Raw genomic sequence first — 6,502 nt, 5'->3', positions numbered from 1 at the left:
CCTGACCCAAGCCATGGTATTTTCAATAACCTCCTATGGATGCAAAAACTGGACAGTGAATAAGGAAGATCGTAGAAGAATTGATGCCTTTGAATTGTGGTGTTGGAGGTGAATACTGAAAGTGCCATGGACTGCCAAAAGAACCAATAGATCTGCTTTGGGAGAAGTGCAACCAGAGTGCTCCTTGGAGGCCAAGATGGCTAAACTTCATCTCTCATACTTTGGACATGTTGTCAGGATGGAACAGTTGCTGGAGAAGGATGTCATGCTGGGTAAGATGGAGGGTCAGAGAAAAAGAGGAAGACCCCCAATGAGATGAATCTGCCAGGTGACATCATGGATGATGTCAAGTGTGGCAGCGGTAGTGAGGTTGGCCCAGGATCGGTAATTGTTTCGTTCTGCTGTGCATGGGGTCGCTATGATTCAGTTCTGACCCAATGCCACCTGACAACAACAACAAATGCATCAGAACCAACGTAACAACAACACTTAACAACAACAATAACAACATGCTCTGTTAGTTTCTCATTCTGTGGTGGCTCTCATGTTATATATGCTAGAAGCTAGGTGTCTGATATTTCAAATGTCAGCAGAACCATCCATAGTGGATATGTTTCTGTAGAATTTCCAGAATAAAACAGACTATTAAGAAAGATACGATGATCTACTCTTCAAAATTAGCCAATGAATATTAAAAAGATGACTCCTTAGAGTGGAAGGCCCTCAAAATACACAGTGGCCCCAATAGACTGAAAGTACCGATTAGTGATCATGAACAAGCACAAGACTGGGTAATGTTACATTATGCTGCACATGAGGTTGTCAGGAGTTAGAGCCAACTTGCCAGCAACTAACAGCATGTGGTGTCAAGAGTATTTAATTCCTAAACTTAATGGTACTGATTCTAAGGAAAATACTAGCTCAAGAAAGGCAGAGAACAGGGTCAGCTGAGAGGTCAGAGAAGGTTTTCATAAAAAGGCCAGATCTGAGCCAGAACTTTAAGCTTTTGGTGGGAGGGAAGGGTAATAAAAATCTGAATCCTGCTTAATTCCAAGCAAGGGCCAAGTGGGCTTAAAATATAAAAGGCTTTAATTAAATGCAAGTACTGCATAAAATGTCTGAAGTTGTAATTAATTATTAGAGTAGCATAGGTCAGGAATTAATTAAACTTCATTTTAAGATGCTTTTAAGAAGTGTATTCTTCTCTTCTCTTTCAACTCACTTCCACTGAGTTTTAATTATAAATAGTTGAAAGAAAACAAGATAGCTTTCTACAGAAGAAACAAAATACACGTGAAAAGATTAAAAAACAACAAATGGTAAATCAATGCATGTTAAATAGATTTTCAAGATTTTTTTAAAATAAGAAAACGTATTTTCTTTAGAGACACTCCGAAAATGCTAATCCTATATTAAATAAACTAAAACTAATATAACATCTTGGAAACACACCAGCTTTTCTTTTAGGAAATTTATAGTCACTTAGTAATATGATAAGGAGTGAAGGTGGTGCTGTAGGATAAGCACCAGACAGCTAATCACAAGATCTTCAGTTCAAACCCACCAGCCGCTGTTGGAAGAAGCTTTGTGCTCTCATAAAGATTTACAGTCTCAGGAACCTTATACTGGGTTGCCATGAGTCAGAACTGACTCGATGGCACTTTGCAGCTACAACAATAATGTTACAGAATTCTATTTCAAGTCTCATTCCTACTATTTTAGATTATATTTCATTATTTTAGTTCAATTTATGTGACATAGAATTAAAGACTACTTTATCCCTTTCTTCCTTCTCTTCCATTTTCAAATATATCATTAAATGAAAGTCAAGTCTTTATGTATCTTCCAAAGACAGAAGAGTTCCAGTTCAATTTAGCAGGCATTGACTCACTTGCAAAGGGAGGGAGAGTTACTTGAGCAAGTAGACTGAGGTCCTGGTTGTCTGCATAGGAGCACCATTTTTTCTTAGTCACTAATTGGCCCACAGGTTATATCTGGCCAGCAGATATAACACTTGGCCTGTTTGAAAACAGCTTATCTAAATCCACCTCAGCAGCCCAAAGTAGAAAACGAGCCTGTCATGTGTGAGCCGGGGCTCCACATTCCCTGCAGTGTCGCTATGATAAGGAGCTGAGAAGCCACCCCATTGGGGCATGCCTCCTCCATTTCTCACAACTTGCCCACATCCTACAGCTATGCCACTTCCTTGGTCCTTGTAAGGATGTGAGTTAGCAAAGCCCGGCAGTTCCTGACTCCAGAATATGTACTATTATCCACTGTGTTTTTGCCTTCTACACACCTGGAAAGTCTTGCAGCTAAGAGAGAACGTCCCTATCTCTACTAAGTTTAGTTACAAGTGGCACGTATAGAAATGCAATAGTGCTTGGGCTCCAAAATCCCCTCAGTAGAATCTGCAATCCCACCCTTCCAATTCGGTCAGTGTACGCTACAATATACGTCTTTAGTTGGGTTAGGAGAAAAGGAGGTTTCTATAAGGAAATGAGAAGATTAAATAACTCAAAAAAACTCTCTGAAGGCCCAAATGGCTAATGCTGATCTGTAAAAAGTCTCTAAGTGCCCTGAACTTGATTAGGTTTGAATTTGATCCATCCCAGATTCACATTTCTAAGTAAGTTTTCTAGTGAATTATTTCAGATCAATCACCAAGCCTAGCTGTTTTTAGGTTCAGGTAGAAAAATTACATTGACCTGCACTAAAACCTAAGGATGACCAGGAATAAAAGATTTTCCCCAAAATAGTTGAAATGGAGTATTATATACTTAATATAGAATAATCAGTATAAAAAGAATTTATCAGAAATTTTCTTAATATTTTTATAATTTTGTAATTGAGAGACACCAGACTGAAACGCCTCAAAAACTTCCAACTCACTTTGCTATTTCTTAATCTGATCTGATGGAGAGAGCACAAGCATGGTGTTTCAGCAATGCATCTTTAAAATTGAGCTAATATGCCAAAAGGAATTCTGACACGTTTGGAATATTTGTCTTCTGAAAGATGAGCAGTCATGTAAACAACATGTTATCTTAAAAAGCAATCTGTATGTTGTTGTTAGTCGCCATGGAGTTGTCTTCATAACATAGTGACCCCATGTATAACAGAACAAAACAATGCCAGCACTGAAAATTCTTGGTATGTTTGAGTCCATATTAAGTTATACATTAGGATGTTTTAACATTATTTTATCAGAACTTTATCTATAACCCTCTACTTCTCACAACTGTGTGACATGGAAATGTCCTTGGTTTTCCTTATGTGTAAAATGAAGAGTTGATCAGGATCACTCACACCTTAGCTTTCTTCTTTCTCTAACTGATAAAAGATGGGAAAGGAGTTTTAAATGTTGTGACTTCTTTACAAAGAGACGCTAATGTTTCTGATCATGTTCTTTAATGAAAGATAAATCTAAACTTAACTTGATGAGGTGAAGAGTATAGCCTGGCCTTAGTGTCCAGCTCCAGTGCTTATCAGTTGGGTAAGCTTAGGCAAGTTGTTGAAGATATCAGTCTCTCATTTTTTGTCTACAAAATGGAATAATGATAGTATCTAACCCACGAGGGTGAGGTGAGAGTTAAATGAGGCAATTTATATAAAGTGCTTAGAATAGTTCCTGGCACATTGTCAAGTGTCCAACAAATGTCAGCCCTTATTCTACTGATTTATTAAAAGTGAGGAGAGCCAGATTAAACAGGTGCCAGAGATTTGTTTTCTGGATGACTTTCTTTTTGCAAATAACCCTCATGACCTCAGGGAGTAAACATATCCAAAATTGGAGCACTTCACAACCATCTCACATGTTGGAGCAGGCCTTTCTTAAATCACTGCTGCCAGAGACTTTATATATTTTTCTTTTCTGAACAATTTTAGGGGAATTGATTTCACATTTGCACCAATACAAATCAAGAACAACTCATTAACATTGAAATTCTAGACATGTGTAATAGTTATTTTTATGAGCTGAGATTATTTATGTACATAGAAAACACTGTTCCTGCAGGCAGACTATTAATGTTTTGAATAACATCAAGGGAATTAATTGATACAGTATTGATTTACTCTTATTGAAAGCTAATGATGACCATAGATAAGCCATCTATAAAGCTTATTTTTTAAAAGTAGAAGAATGTGATATAAAGTTCTCTATGAACTACTAAATAATCTGTTTTTAAAAAGTCAAGTAAGATTTCTAGGATGGGAACAAAAGAATTCTGAAAGAGCATGCTTAGTCACCATTTTTGTTTCAACATCCCAAATGGAGTATTTGGCAATTATACATAAATATACACAGGAACAGTTTGGGTGATAAACAAATTACAATAAGATCTTAGTACTAAAATCACTTAAAGAAAACTATGTAAATATTTTAAAACCCATACCTAGGACATCTTTGAAACCATAGGATTGTACTAGGAAGAAAAGATCACAGTCTCAGTGAAGACTCAAATTCTATTGTATTTGTTGGAAACCCTCTGACTCAAGTGAGGCCCAAATTGAAGTGGGAGGAGGAATGACAAGGAACATCTTAAATACTAATTATTGGATTGGATCGCATTTACCCACTGGCTAGAATAGATCAGATTTAAGGGCTCTTGTCACAACCCTAGATTGAAGTTGGGTGTAGTAATAAACCCATCTTCTTAGGATAGCTGCATGATAATCTAAATGAAGTACTCATTTGGTAGCATTCAGAAATTGTGTCCTGAATATTCTGAGTAAAATTAAACATGGGGAAAAAATACAAAGAGAACTAAAATAATTAAGAACATCAGATACCAAGCTAAGAAGTGAACATTTACTTCATTTTATAATCATATAACAACTAAAAAAACTAAAGCTTACACAGAGAGAAAGGGGAGATTAAATTATCTCTGACTTCAAAAACTATATCCTCTCCTCTCTGCACTGTATTTTCTTATATATTTTAGGCAATCTTTTCTGTTTTTCATACCCAAATTGTAACTACATTTGTAGATGATGAAATAATTTCACTGGCAATGTGATTAGGTCTCATGGGAGGAACTTGCCTCTAACTGACAAACCCAGAATAGAAACAGGGGCAGAGGGGGAACAGTTTTATTCAATGTTGTTCTTTTTGTTTTGGCTTACTTGCCCTCTACATTGTCTTTTTCACTGGTATGTTCCCAACCCCAAGAAGATCACCTGTTAGAATGCTCAATCATTTGAGAGAATTGGTTAAGGGTTACTCTTTTTCTCTGATCTCTTTATAGGCCTCAGAGGTGCCAAGTTTATCTGCTTTCAAGAACGCCAGTGGCACAGTGAATGCTTTAACTGTGGGAGATGCTCTGTCTCCCTGGTGGGTGAAGGCTTCCTGACCCAGAACAAGGACATCTTCTGTCGTAAATGTGGCCCTGGGATGGACACCGACCTCTAGACAAAGACATATGTTTCCACCTGGACTCCACATAGCCTTTGTTCTCACTAAATCCAGAACTTGGTTGAAGTGTAGTAGGTTTTGTTTTTTGCTTAAGTTTTAGAAAATATTAATATAGAGTTCAGAGCTGAAGAGTTTTTGCACACATTCTGATTGACCTGTAGCATAAGAATGAAAAGCACACACACACACACACACACACAATTCTAATAGACTTGACTGTAGAGTAAATCATAAAAGCACATAGCCCTGTAAAATACTACACTCAGTTGGAGACTTTGGGCACTGACTCTTCATTGGAATCAATTATGTGGGTTATACCTAAGACTCATAGTTGTTATTTCTGAAAAATTATGGTTTTCCAAAGTTTCAAAGACAAAAAAAAAGCTAGCAAATTGAATGACATTTATGAAATTAATATTTGCATTCCTAGGTAACTGGTTGTACCTAATGTGATAGATTGTAAGTAATAGAACAATTGATGTGACTTATAACACCTTTACCAAGGAACCCTGGTGGCATAGTGGCGAAAGTGCTAGGTTGTGAACTGGAAGGTCATCCGTTAGAGCTCAGCAGCTGCTCTATGGGAGAAAGAAGTAACAGTCAACTTCCATACAGATTTACATCCTTGGAAACTCTATGGGACCATTCAACTCTGCCCTGTCAGGTCGCTACGAGTTGGAATTGATTCAACTCCATGGCAGTAGGTTTGTCCTCTTGATCATTCTTTTATTGTTCACACATGTGATTCTGGAGTTGAAAAGCAAAGCTGCAATTTTCCCTCACACACAACTTGCACAGCTTGTTGATTTCCATCCCATATTTGAGCAAAAGACCTTGAGAACTGACGTCACTATGACTCTCATATTCTGCATAGTTATAAAAGGGGTCATTTCTACCAATGGATAGTTAAAACATAGGATTATTAATTTTATATTAAATGTATTTTTACATTTATTATAATTTTTAGTATTAAAACACATTGGATATAAAATGAACGTCTCTTCTTTCAAATAGACAGGATAATCATTGTCCCCAAAGGCAAACCTTTAAAGTAAATAGATCATTAAATCATCTCTGTGGAAATGA

The 6,502-nt window shown here is 36.9% G+C and overlaps 1 protein-coding gene across 1 annotated transcript in view; it reads left to right on the top strand.

Moving 5' to 3' along the window:
- The window catches only part of FHL5 (four and a half LIM domains 5), a 32,105-nt gene that overhangs the window by 19,180 nt on the left and 6,423 nt on the right, over positions 1-6,502 (top strand). The gene's annotated exons all lie outside the window — the stretch shown is intronic.

This window comes from Chrysochloris asiatica, unplaced genomic scaffold (assembly GCF_000296735.1).
Source record: "Chrysochloris asiatica unplaced genomic scaffold, ChrAsi1.0 scaffold00084, whole genome shotgun sequence".
NCBI lineage: Eukaryota > Metazoa > Chordata > Mammalia > Afrosoricida > Chrysochloridae > Chrysochloris > Chrysochloris asiatica.
Note: the sequence above shows the minus strand (reverse complement) of the source record. Positions and strands in the feature narration are given on the sequence as shown.